This window comes from Mytilus californianus, unplaced genomic scaffold, assembly GCF_021869535.1.
Source record: "Mytilus californianus isolate M0D057914Y unplaced genomic scaffold, xbMytCali1.0.p SCAF_25, whole genome shotgun sequence".
NCBI lineage: Eukaryota > Metazoa > Mollusca > Bivalvia > Mytilida > Mytilidae > Mytilus > Mytilus californianus.
The window spans coordinates 3,471,595-3,486,122 of record NW_026262674.1 but is presented as its reverse complement, the minus strand read 5'-3'; the positions used below and the strand labels follow the sequence as shown (position 1 = coordinate 3,486,122).

Sequence of the window (14,528 nt, the reverse complement as noted above, 5' to 3'; positions counted from 1 at the left end):
TGCTATTGCGCAATACTGTGCAATTGAAGATTTCTTGCTATTGCGCAATACTGTGCAATTGAAGATTTCTTGCTATTGTGCAATACTGCGCAATTGAAAATTTCTTGCTATTGCACAATACTTATTATATAATAATTTACACATCCTGTTTGGTGTGTATCACCTTCCATATCATTATTATTTGCTTTTAAATATAAATCAGAAATAACCAACTTAAAATGGAAAATTTTAAAAGAAAAAAAAGGAAAAAAAAAAAAATCTCCCCCCCCCAAATTTTTTGAACCCCCTTATGATTCATCACCCCCAAACTCAATACCAGCCTTCCCTTTGTGGAATGGTACCTTGCAGTACAATTTCAGAGAGATCCATACACTTGAACACTAGTTATTGTCTGGAAACTAGAAAAATGTGTTTTTTGGCCCCTTTTTGGCCCCAAATTCCTAAACGTTTAGGGCAATTACCCCCAAACTCAAACCCAGCTTTCCCTTTGTGATATGGAACCTTGTAGTACAATTTCAGAAAGATCCATACACTTACACACAAGTTATTGTCCTGAAACTAGAAAAATGCTTGTTTTTTGCCCCTTTTTGGCCCCTAATTCCTAAAATATTGAGGCAATTACCCCCATCATCAATCCCAGCCTTCCCTTTGTGGTATGGTACCTTGCAGTACAATTTCAGAGAGATCCATACACTTGAACACAAGTTATTGTCTGGAAACTAGAAAAATGCTTATTTTTGGCCCCTTTTTGGCCCCCAATTCCTAAACGTTTCGGCAATTACCCCCAAACTCAATTCCAGCTTTCCCTTTGTGATATGGAACCTTGTAGTACAATTTCAGAAAGATCCATACACTTACACACAAGTTATTGTTATGAAACTAGAAAAATGCTTGTTTTTTGCCCCTTTTTTGGCCCCTAATTCCTAAAATTTTGAGGCAATTACCCCCAAAATCAATCCCAGCATTCCTTTTGTGATATGGAACCTTGTGGTACAATGTCAGAGAGATCCATACACTTACACACAAGTTATTGTCCTGAAACTAGAAAAATGCTTGTTTTTTGCCCCTTTTTGGCCCCTAATTCCTTTACTGTTGGTACCATAACCCCCAAAATCTTTCCCAACCTTCCTTTTGTGGTATTGAACCTTTTGGTAAAATTTCATAGAGATCCATTCACTTAAACTAAAGTTAGAGTGCGAAAACCAATGTGTCTTCGGACGACGCCGGACGACGCCTGACGACAACGACGACGACGCCAACGTCATACCAATATACGACCACAAAATTTTTTTTGCGGTCGTATAAAAACTGCAAAATTTCCTTAAAACAACCAATTTAGTGGCAGCAACCCAACAATGGGTTGTTCAGTGTGTCTGAAAATTTCAGGGCTGATAGATCTTGACCTTTTGAACATTTTTACCCCATGTTAGATTTGCTCTTAATGCTTTAGTTTCTGAGATATAAGCCAAAAACTGCATTTCACCCCTATGTTCTATTTTTAGCCATGGCGGCCATGTTTGTTGATTGATCAAAATTTCAGATACAATTCATAAACTAGATTCCTAAAGGAACATTCATTCAAAGTTAAGAAGTATTAGGCACAACAGTTTCAGAAGAGAAGATTTTTAAATGTTAGCAAACTTGATGAACACATTGCGTAAAATTGTCTTTAAAGGGCAATAACTCCTTAAGGGGTCAATTGACAAATTTGGTCATTTAACTTTTCTGTAAATCTTACTTTGCTGAACATAATTGCTGTTTACAGTTTATATCTATCTATAATAATATTCAAGATAATAACAAAAAACTGCAAAATTTCCTCAAAACTACCAATTTAGTGGCAGCAACCCAACAATGGGTTGTACGATTTTTCTGAAAATTTCAGGGCTGATAGATCTTGACCAATTGAACAATTTTACCCATGTCAGATTTGCTCTAAAAGCTTTAGTTTTGGAGATATAAGCCAAAAACTGCATTTGACCCCTATGTTCTATTTTTAGCCATGGCGGCCATGTTTGTCGATGGATCAAAACTTCGGATACAATTTATAAACTAGATACCCTAAGGAACATTTATTTAAAGTTTGAATTTATTTGGCCCAGTGGTTTCAGAGGAGAAGATTTTTGAAATAGTTTACGACGACAGACGACGACGACAACAGACGACGGACGCCAAGTGATGGCATAAGCTCACATGGGGCCCTTCAGGCCCCGGTTAGCTAAAAAAAGGAGGGTAGCTGTTAACCCGAGGACTATCCCAATATTTCATTAGATTTGTTTTATTGTCCCATATAAGAATATATATGGTTTAGGAGTAGGGATCTCAACCGTTTACAAGATAAAAGCACATTATCAAATTGAATGGTGGTAGGGGTAAGAATATATATGATTAACAGACACTTAATTATCTGCAAAATGTCTAATAATGAATAGTAAATTCTAAACTTCATTTATACAGTAATACTAGTAAGTTTCAAACTGTATATATACAGTCCTGGTATAATAACAGATCTTATCAGAAAAAAAAAAATTTTCAAATAAATCTGTCACTCCAATGATTATCATATGCTAAAATATTTCCAAGATCTAATTAATAATGAAAATAAATCATTATCATATGCTGAAATATTTATAATATCTAATTGAACACAAATATGGTTGTTTAACATAGTACTCTAACATAATTAATAATGTAATAATCTTCAAAATGTCTAATGATATAGCTTATAATCATTACCACTTAGGAAATAGATAATTTTCAAATAAATCTGTCACTCCAATTTTCTTTCTGAGATAAGACAAATCATAACATAATAACAACAGTAAAATATTTAAAAATTCTACTTTTGGATATTAAAAATGGCAATAACTCACAAAGGAGATATACTAAAATCTTGAAAATTAATAGAGACCTTCATTAAGTCCCAGGAAACAACATATTTAAATTTGAAAAAAATTTGTTAAAGCGTTTTCATGTTATTGTGCGGACACTGTTTGGCCGTATATTACCATTTTAATATTCGATATTTCCTTCGAAAATCCGGTTAAAAACACGAAGATCAAGAAGAGTCGACAACAGAAGCATTAATCAATAGAAGGACAATCAATGGAATGGACACATGACCAACCCGGGAACAGATAAGACACAAAAGGACAAACACAAACATTCAACATTGAAAACTAAATAAAGATGATAAACACGGATCCCGAAAAATATGTGTCGACCTCTGGTGTTACGGAAGGGTAAGCAGGTCCTGTTTCTTGCATAACACCCGTAGTGTTTGTCACGAAGGTCATTTTCAAATCAAAGGAGAGGATTAGCTTCTTAAAAAGGAATGTTAACATCTCAAACAAGTCAATTAAAGAAAAGCATACATGTCCCTCGTCAGGCCTACTTTAAAATATGTTAGTGCAGTATGGGACCCATACCAACACAAGAGTGCACACGCTGAAATGTCTCGCCTTCTTTACTAACCATTGATTTTATGTTGATAGTCCTAAATACAAAGCTTTACTACAAGTAACACATAAACTTAACATGATCCAAGAAAATGAGGTCAAGGTCAGATAAACCAAATGAGAAATACATGTACACCTTACAATCATTCAATAAACCAAACATAGTTGACCTATTGCTTATAGTTTCTAAGAAACAGTCATAAACAAGAAAACTTAACATTGACCAATGAACCATGAAAATGAGGTCAAGGTCAGATGAACCATGCCAGACAGACATGTACACCTTACAATCAATTTAGGCATTAAATATAGTTGACCTATTGCTTATAGTATCTAAGAAACAAACTTAACCATGAAAACTTAACATTGACCAATGAACCATGAAAATGAGGTCAAGGTCAGATAATACCTGCCAGACAGACATATACACCTTACAATCCTTCCATACATCAAATATAGTTGATATCTATTGTTTATAGTTGAAGAAAAACAGACCAAACAGGGCTTGACATTACCGTTTGTCTGATTGTCCGGGACAAGTGGACACAGGCGTCGGGCAAGTAGATTGGCCATACTACTTGTCCGATGGGACAAGTGAAAAATCGAGGTCAGATGTAAAATAGATCAAATTCAAGACTTATACATTCCCAAAAATATGAATGATTGTTTTATTGATCATACTAAATGAAATAAATATTCATTGATTGAACCAGAGACATATAATACTTGTATAATATGTCTCTGATTGAACTTATTTGAACATGGAATAGGATCCCAGTTACGGCAACCAGTCCGGTACCCACTAATGTAGTTCTTAAAAAAAATATATAACTTTTATTTAAAATGGTGTAGTTTTATTATTACACAAGTTCCGTAACTGAATGTAGATTTATTTGAATGGGTAGGCTTTCTAGCTTGAATTTCTGTTAAAATTTTGATTGATTTAAATGTAATCTGGCGTCGGTACATAGAGTAAATTGCCTAAATTCTAGCCTTTATTCTTCCCCGGAAGTAGACCGACCTACCCTGTTGTCAATCAAAACAAAATTGTGCAACGGAATGCCGGTCATGAGGCACTGAGATTGTACTTAGAAACTTCGAAACATGCCTAACGTGAAACAGAAGTCCCAAGGTGGCTATCAAAATTATTTATAGGACAGCACCCCATTTATTTACTATGATTTTCAATGCGTTTCAATGGGGGAAATAACTGGGTCCCCGTTCCTGTCAGAGGGCATATTTTGAACACTTCAATCTGCAATTGTAAGCTTATTTGTGGAGTTACATAGATGAAATTTGGCCAGAAACTACAAAATTCAATAAGGAAAACAATGGTGTAATTATTTTTAAAATTTGAATTAAACTTTTTAAATTAAATTGAAATTTAAATTTATGAAATTTTTTAAAAGTTTGTTTTTCAATTTAAAGTTTCAAAAGGGGTTACAGTATGGTCATTTTGATGGTATTATGTATTCATACACTTGTAAGTTAAAATGGAGGGATTTTTCGAAAAATATCAGCAAAGAATATTAGAAAAGAGCCACCTGGCAAGAAATAACAGATGTCTTATATGGGATCAGGGGACAACAAAAGATGGAAAATATGGGCTTATTTCTTTCCAGTATCCTATTTCTGGGACCTGGAAAAAGAAAAAAAAAAATAGATTCAGTTTTATGGTTTTTAATTAGTTTTTGATAAGTTTTAAATATTAAATAAAACACTTTATGCCATTTTATGTGTCATAAAAGTTTGTGTGAGAATGCGGCTCACATTACTGAAGAGCCGCATCACATAAATAAACCCCAGAATATTTTGTAAACTCAGAAAATTTTGCCAGGGGGCTCTCCAATTTTAAAGATTGGGGCCTGGATTTTTTTGGAAGATATATAAGGGGTAGGGCTATAGCTTAATTTATATAAACAATTTTAACTGAATGTACAACAATTTTAGACTCCTTTTTAAAGATTTTGGTGGTCCTTAAAAGGACCGTTAATTTTGTCTGTATCTTTTTCAGCAGTTCATGAATGCAGCTATATCGTCCTTGATTTTGGAACTTTTAAAGAACAGCTCCTGGTAGGTATATTCTTCTTAGCAGGTATTACTCTACCATATGACTGATCGTCCATTATGCTTTTACAAATGCAGCATCAAGTTTTGGATCAGGTTGCCCTTTTTTATATCTATCTGTACATTTACTTCGATCCTTTTCTTCCACATGAACCTTAGTCTTCTGTCCGGTGCGTTGTAAATTTTTCTTTTTCCTTTCTGGAGTATTTTGGTTACCTTTGTTCCGTTCACACTCCCTTTACATCTGGTCGAAGTGTTTTAATGAACCTTTTGAGATTTTAAAACCAATATATTCTGCTTTTTGTCACAAGGAATAAGCTGTACCATTATTCAAAGTGTGAATTATTGGTGATGCCCTCAAAAGTTCACATTCGTTGGTAAGGAAACACTTAGTGCTCTGTTAACAGATTCACCTTTTTGAGTGTTATGATTAAATTTCATTTTCATTAATGCTTCTTTGCTAAGTTTCATTTTTAAAAGTTCCTGCATTATTAACTTGTCTTTGTTATCCATATTCAGGTTGGTTAACTTGTTTGGACCCAAGTACATGGATCTATGAGCCACCAACAGTTTGAGTGTCCACCACCACACACCTATGAACTAGTGGGACATTTAGAGCAGTCACAAGTATAACAATGCACAGTAGCATTAAGCATTCAGGCAGATCCAGGATTTCCCTAGACATTTGTTAAACTGTAGGAGGTGCCGTCTTGACTGGTTTTAGCTACAAGTGAGAACTTCTCTGCATCTAGCCTTTTCCATTGTATATTAAATGAACTTAGCTGACTGTTTGAAGACTAAGTCTCATGATTTATACCCTTGTTATGGGGTATGCTTCTTTGCATATGTAATCATGGTAATTCTTATAAGATTTTTTTTTTCCTAAAGATTACTATAATGAATTTTTTTTATTTCTAAAACTAATTTGGGGACAAAAGAAACCTTTTTTGGGGACATGAATAATCATGAATAAACTTGAATGTTTGGACTTAGATTTTTTCTAATACATATAACATGAATAAGGATGAATAATGTTGAATGAAATTTGGACTTAAAATATTTCTCGATTGTGTGACAAACATGAATAAGCATGAATAAAGCTGCATGATAATGACTCGAAATTATGTGTGACCAACTGCATTAATAATACCGATGAAAAATGTAATTTGTTCTAGGATTTTGTTGTTTATTCAGACTTTTTTTTGGCTGAGGAAATATGTTCAATAATTAGATGAAAAAATCATGAATATATCAGGTGACATCAAGCCCTTATGTTTGATTTTTTCAATGACCCCACCCTAAAACTGCTGCTTTGAAAAATTGGATGCCCTTTATTAATGCCTCTCCCCCACCTGCTGCTCCTAAAAATGAGAGATGTACTCTTTCTGTGAAAAATTTGAATTATTATTTCAATGCCTTTGATAGATCAATTAATGGAAGTAAAGATGAAAAAAATTATTTTCAAAATATTTATATTTTAAGTGTTTTCAGGTTAAAAATAATTAAAAGTAATATTCTGATATGCATTTGCATTCAATTTGTCTTATATTTTTTTTTATTGGGAAAAAAAATAAATTTAAGGAATATATTGTGAAAAGGTGATAAAAAAGGGGAAGTAACTGAAACATTTTTGAAATACACAAATTATGTATGACATAAAGCAAAGGTTATTGGTGTTAATTAACAATGCGTTTGACACCAAAGCTGCCAGGTGAAGCCCTGCACTTAATGGGTCACTTAATTTGACAGTTTACACAGCTAGCTGAACTTCCTGTTCATGGAAGAATTACGAATTTCAGTTTGACAGTATTTCAAAGTCCGAAAAATGCCGAGATTTTCGCGATAAAAACGATAGGGCGCCCGAGAAACGCCAACGGCTGTTTTGCCAGACAAGCTGGATTTTTCTGATTTTCTACCTGTTGTCCGGCATTTAAATAACTTAGAAAAATTATCAGATCAATGATCAACATTGGTTTCTCAACACAGGCATTTGACAGGCACTTGTTTCAACTTATCATGTAAACAAGTCATGACCACGTGGTTTTTTGTCATTGTACTGAACAGTCCGACCCTAGAAAATACCGTCCTATATAATGCGGCCACTAGTTCATCCGCATGCACCCTGTGTCGATTAAATTAAAGTTGGTTTTTTTTTCTTATTTTTAAAAACTGGCCAGTATTAAATACTTTTATACGACACCCTTGATTTATTTTTATAATACCGTTACGGGGACGGATCAACTTCTGGCCGATATAATATAGGGCGAGATTGTCACCTCGACGTTAGCGCGTACTCAATAAAAACGTCATCAAAATGTGATTACGCTGTTACAGAATCAAAATAGAAGATCCCATGTGAAGATGTTTTCAGATAAGTGCATTAAAAATTTAATTTAACATGTGTATATAATGAGATTATAAGATATAATTTATTGAGGAGGAACTATGATTTTTTTATGTTTTTTTTTTAGCATATCAACACCAGAAAGTCTGAAAGCATAAACTGAAAATATATTTATTTTTAACAACATTGAATAATCTTGTTGTCACATAACAGGCATAACTGGTAGATATGTAAAAATTTAATTGAATTGTGTGAATGGTTATTTGGTGAAAATAATAAGTCACTAGTTTTTTATCTTCAGGGGATAAAAAAAGGGGAGGGTAATTAATTTGATTCCAAATGGCTTCCAATGTATACTGTATAAACATGCAATAATATTTCTATTGAATTTATTGCTTTAAAACGTCTAGAACAATTGATTCTTTGTGGATTTTTTTTTATACTTTTAGGGGATTAAATGATTAAATGGAGCTGCCAATTTTGAAAGTAAACGGATTGCATGCAGATTCCAGTTACCTTTACTCAGCAATACTAGTTGGAAGGACAGAGACAGCAAATTTAATTACAGAAAGGAGGAGAACTTCACATGTATCCTTTATATCTGACACACAATTTTTTTTAATATTATAATATTTGAAACTGAACAGCGAGCATCATTAAGCCATGGTGAACAATGCGTATCTAAATACAATTAAGACAATGAAATGCTTGAAGGTGTTAGTGAACATGGGGAGGAGGGGGTGGGGTGGGTACCATTTTAATGGGTAATTTAACAATATAAGCAGCCATTAAAAATGGCAAACAAGTTTGCTAGTAGTACTAGTATCTAATTTTGATGGAAGTTTAGGGATCTAACATTAAATACAAGTAATTTTTTTTTTAAATGGGAACTTGACAGCCATTGAAATAAGATATTAAACATGCATGGCCAATACAAATACCCATTACTTATTACAATACATCTTGCTGTAATAAATGAATTAGTCAATGTAATTCATACCGCAATGTTTATATATATGTGACAGATTTGATACAACAAGGGCAATCATCTACCTTATAATGAGGAATAATGATTTAAACTAATAAAAGAAAATATTTGCAAAAGAACAAATTTGTGCATTAAAAATAAATTTTACTCAAATTTTGTAATTCCTTATAGAATACACGCAAGACATTAAGTCATTTTATTGGTCCTGAACTAAGGACATTCTCAGGATATTCACAGCATTATCCCAGGATTATCCCATGGCCAACTTAATGCAAGCAAATCTGTAAATCCTGACATCAGGATAATTTCCTGAGACCAGGACCTGATGAATCCTATGCACAGGATTATCACAAGATTCTTTACTATGATATTTATGGTCTGGATGGTCTCTGGATATCCCTGGAATATCCTTGTTCTAATACCCGTCCCATGTTTACCCTATCTCAGGGTCGAATAAGGATTATCTCAAGATTGCCCTGGGATTTTTCCCAAGATTATCCTGCTGGGGATATCTTGTGATATCCTGACCCATTTTTGCAAGGGTCAGACACCGTCACCGTCACCAGGGACATCAAAGTGATTTTCTTAAAATGTCATTTAATATTTTAAATATTTTAAATCAAGAATGCAAAAATAGCAAAATATATTTAGAACTGCATTTTAAAGGTCAAATCCTGAATTCCTGCAAAAATAAAAGCCAGAGAAAGACCTTCTGCACCTCATATTTGTATTCATGGTATTCTAAATTTATTTCTACATTCAATATTCAAGAACATCTATTTCGCATTCATGGTTATTCTAGAATATTCAAGGATATTTCATATTCACAGTTATTCTAAAATATTCAAGGATATTTCACATTCATGGTTATTCTAGAATATTCAAGGATATTTCACATTCATGGTTGTTCTAAAATATTAAAGTTAAATTACTTCACATTCATGGTTATTCTAGAATATTCAACCATTCAATACTCATGGACATCCTTTTTCACATTCAATAATATTCTGTAGATAAATATTCATGTTAATTCTTGGTTATTCAGTTCATACAATATTCATGTATATTCAAGGTGCCATTTAGCATTCATGAATATTCATGAATATTCATGAATATTCATGCATTGTAACCTTGAATATTCATGAATATATTCCAGTTCATGAAAGCAGGGGACTGAGCTGTTACAAATTTTTTTAACCATTTGTTAACCTCGGAGTAGTTTCAGAGGAGAAGATTCTTGAAATAGTTTAAGACGAAGACAAACGACGACAGCCGACGGACGCCAAGTGATGGCATAAGTTCATATAGCCCTGCTCACATGGCCCTTTTGGCCAGGTGAGCTAAAAATATGACAAACATCAGCGCCGCCTGGTGTCTAAAAACTCTTCAACTGTTCAATTTTAACTTTCAAATTTTGTTTTGAAGAATATACTTTTACCTTGAAGAAAAGAAAATTACTCAGTTAAATGTTCAATTGAAAATTTCTTCTCAGTCCTAATGTTCAGAACATTTCGTATTAACGCAAAGAAGAAGATATATAAAACCCGGAAATATGTCCATCGACCTGTTGCTGTGTTCAAAATGTAAATAATATTTTTAAATGAGCTAAAATTAGTATGTCACTTCTTCACATGAGTCAGATATAAGAGAAATATTTAAAACTTACCCTTTAAAGCCATTGACATGACGTCTTCTTGGTTAAAAAGAATTATTTGTAGTTTGTCGATAGCAGTCTAAATTCCGAGAACAGGAAGCTTTGTAAAAACGAGACACTGAATGACGGGATTGGGACAAGTCGGATCAGGAAAACTCGGACCAGTTTTAAAGAAACTCGGCTTAGATTGAAAGATCTTACCAGTTTGAAACACTGATTGGGCCCATATAAGGGCGATTCTAAACAATTTCAAAGACACCTGGGAACAATGTGAAACACTGATTGTGCCCATTTAAGAACGCTTCTCAGTGGTTGATTCTAAGGAAAAAGGGGGCGTAGAGGACGTAAGACGCGGCCTCCCGTTTGATCGCCAAATAAATAATAAATAATTTTTCACGGTATACATAGATTTTTAGTATAAAAACGTCCAAACATTTTTTTTTATTCAATTGTCTTAAAAACTGGTCCGAGTTTTCTTAAAATGATTTTGACAAAATTTCGTTGTTTTATTCATGTTATTGGATACAACATTATTTCTATATAAACTTAAGAAACTAGTGGCTACAGGCGGACACAATTGGATACAACATTATTTCTATATAAACTTAAGAAACTAGTGGCTACAGGCGGACACAATTGGATACAACATTATTTCTATATAAACTTAAGAAACAGGGGGCTACAGGCGGACACAACTTGACACAATGTTATTTCTATATAAACTTAGGAAACAGGGGGCTACAGGCGGACACAATTGGATACAACATTATTTCTATATAAACTGAAGAAACTGATGGCTACAGGCTGACACAATTGAATACAACATTATTTCTATATAAACTTAAGAAACCTGTGGCTACAGGCGGACACAATTGGATACAGCATTATTTCTATATAAACTTAAGAAACTGGTGGCTACAGGCTGACACAATTGGATACAACATTATTTCTATATAAACTTAAGAAACTGGTAGCTACAGGTGGACACAATTGGATACAACATTATTTCTATATAAACTTAAGAAACTGGTGGCTACAGGCGGATACAACATTATTTGTATATAAACTTTAGAAACTGGTGGCTACAGGCGGACACAACTTGACACTGTGCTTTTTCTATATAAACTTAAGAAACAGGGGGCTACAGGCGGACACAATTGGAAACAACATTATTTCTATATAAATTTAAGAAACAAGGGGCTACAGGCGCACACAATTGGATACAATATTATTTCTATATAAACTTAAGAAACTGGTGGCTACAGGCGGAAACAATAGAATACAACATTATTTCTATATAAACTTAAGAAACAGGGGGCAACAGGCGAACACAATTGGATACAACATTATTTCTATATAAACTTAAGAAACAGGTGGCTACAGGCGCACATAATTGGAAACAACATTATTTCTATATAAACTTAAGAAACAGGTGGCTACAGGCGCACATAATTGGAAACAACATTATTTCTATATAAACTTAAGAAACTGGTGGCTACAGGCGGACGCAATTGGATACAACATTATTTCTATATAAACTTAAGAAACTGGTGGCTACAGACTGACACAATTGGATACAACTTTATTTCTATATAAACTTAAGAAACTGGTGGCTACAGATGGATAAAACATTATTTCTATATAAACTTAAGAAACTGGTGGCTACAGGCGGACATAATTGGATACAACATTATATCTATATAAACGTAAAACATTGGTGGCTACAGGCGGACACAATTGGATACAACATTATTTCTATATAAACTTAAGAAACAGGTGGTTACAGGCGCACACAATTGGAAACAACATTATTTCTATATAAACTTAAGAAACTGGTGGCTACAGGCGGACGCAATTGGATACAACATTATTTCTATATAAACTTAAGAAACTGGTGGCTACAGGCGGACACAATTGGATACAACATTATTTCTACGTAAACTTAAGAAACTGGTGGCTACAGGCGGACACAATTGGATACAACATTATTTCTACGTAAACTTAAGAAACTGGTGGCTACAGGCGGACACAACTTGACACAGTGCTATTTCTATATAAACTTAGGAAACAGGGGGCTACAGGCGGACACAATTGGATACAACATTATTTCTATATAAACTGAAGAAACTGATGGCTACAGGCTGAGACAATTGGATACAACATTATTTCAATTAAACTTGAGAAACAGATTTATGGGGCCGGGGGCCTAATGGAGCTACATAATGGTGAAATGCCACAGGCACTTGTCTCTGAAAAAAAAAGTCCTATATACCTTAATATAACACGAAAACGAAGTAAAAACTTCTTCAAATCTCAGATAAAACAATGTATAAATAATTTACAGTTCGTATGTATTTATTAAATAAATTATCCAAATTAACGGCGTTAAACAGATATAATTATCAAAATTTATAAATGGATCAATCGTGATATGTTTCGATTTCGTCAAAATAATTATATGTCGTTCATGTTACATGTGTTGAAATATTGGAGCAGACGATATTAATAAACAGAAGTTATAGGCAGTCACGTCATACAAATATTACGGAAATCAATCAAGTGTGATTTGTTCAAGAATATTTATGAATACATTTAATTAACATTGAGAAATGTGAAATAGATTATTTTTTTCAGGACGTTTAGACATGTCGACATTTACCAATGTATTAAGATCAAATAGCAAAAATTGACTAGTTCAGAGTTCAATTCATTTCTTGATAGATAAGTGACGACCATTTGGTTTTCGAGGGAGAGAGCAGGAGGTTTTTTACGGCCGGAATATTCATTCTCACCTGTCGCTAAGCCAGCTTATTTTTTTCGAAAGTTTATTCCTATTTTTGTACACAATTATGTCCTGCATTTTGTTTGTTGAGCAAAAAATTCATTTTCCTTCTGTTCCTACCGGGTCAGAATATTTAGTTCCAAAATCCTCCTTAAGAAAATCAAATGGGTGTCCCGTTATAGTAAAGAGAAAAGAAGATGTTTAAGTTTTGTTTCTTAATGTTACAAAGGTAAGCAAATAAAAACAAAAATGGTGACCGTCATAAATGCTGCTTGTGTATGCGTAAAATAAAAAAAGGTGTACTTTAGAGAAAATCTTGAAAGGAAAAATATACAGAAAGGCTCCCGGAGCCCGAAGCCGCACGAATAATTCTTAAAATTATGCATTTTTACTGTTTAGACATATCTTGATTCTAAGCTTGTGGGATCTGTCTTTGTGTTGGTGTGTCATGATACGGTGGGAGTGATTTTTTACAAGACATTACTCCTATTTTTTAAATCAAACATTGCAAAATCAATAAATTTGGACAACAATTGTATTCAATCGGATTTTGACACCTTTTTGAATTTAGAACATCTATTTGACGGTATAATAAGCTACATTTTGCTCAAATGTTCAATATCATATAAATTCGAATAGTTAAATGGCAATTATTATTTTAAAACAAAGGATGCTTTTGAAACCACATTCTAAAAAGCTACTCAAGTACATTAGTTTAAGCGACATTTTAACTTTCAACTTTTACATGTATTAGAAACTTGTTCTTGGTATTAGATCTTTCGATGCCAGTATAGCAGGATACACTTATCCTATCGACGGACTGGAGGTCAAGGATTCGTTTTAAATGTTTCAATCGATTGGTTTGTGTATTCTTAACGAATTCAGATAATGGGACACTACTATTGCCGTTAATTTTCCCCTCCATATACACTTTGTCTCAAACAAATTTGACAGAATAAAATAATCGATCTTTTTTTCCTTCTCGTATATAATTGATAAATCTGAATTGTGAAGGACAATTATCATATACCGGTCGACGCACAGCCTTCAACAATGAGCAAAACCAATACTCTATACTTGAATAGACATGCCATGAGTAAACAACCAGAAAAAAAAACCAGGAAAGCATTGCTTAAAGCAACAAAAATTTAACAGCGTTAATCATCTTGTGGTTTATATATCAGAGCTTTGTATCTTCTCTTGTTTTTGATCATTTGAAAATCTACTACAAAAAA

General features: G+C 33.4%; 1 long non-coding RNA gene across 1 annotated transcript in view; it reads right to left on the bottom strand.

Annotated features, from left to right (window-relative positions):
- Window positions 1-12,936, bottom strand: part of LOC127732588 (uncharacterized) — a 40,581-nt gene extending 27,645 nt beyond the window's left edge. The window contains exon 1 of the long non-coding RNA XR_007996325.1: window positions 10,524-12,936. This is a non-coding gene — a long non-coding RNA (uncharacterized LOC127732588). The remainder of the gene's footprint in view (window positions 1-10,523) is intronic.
- Window positions 12,937-14,528: the final 1,592 nt, after the last annotated feature.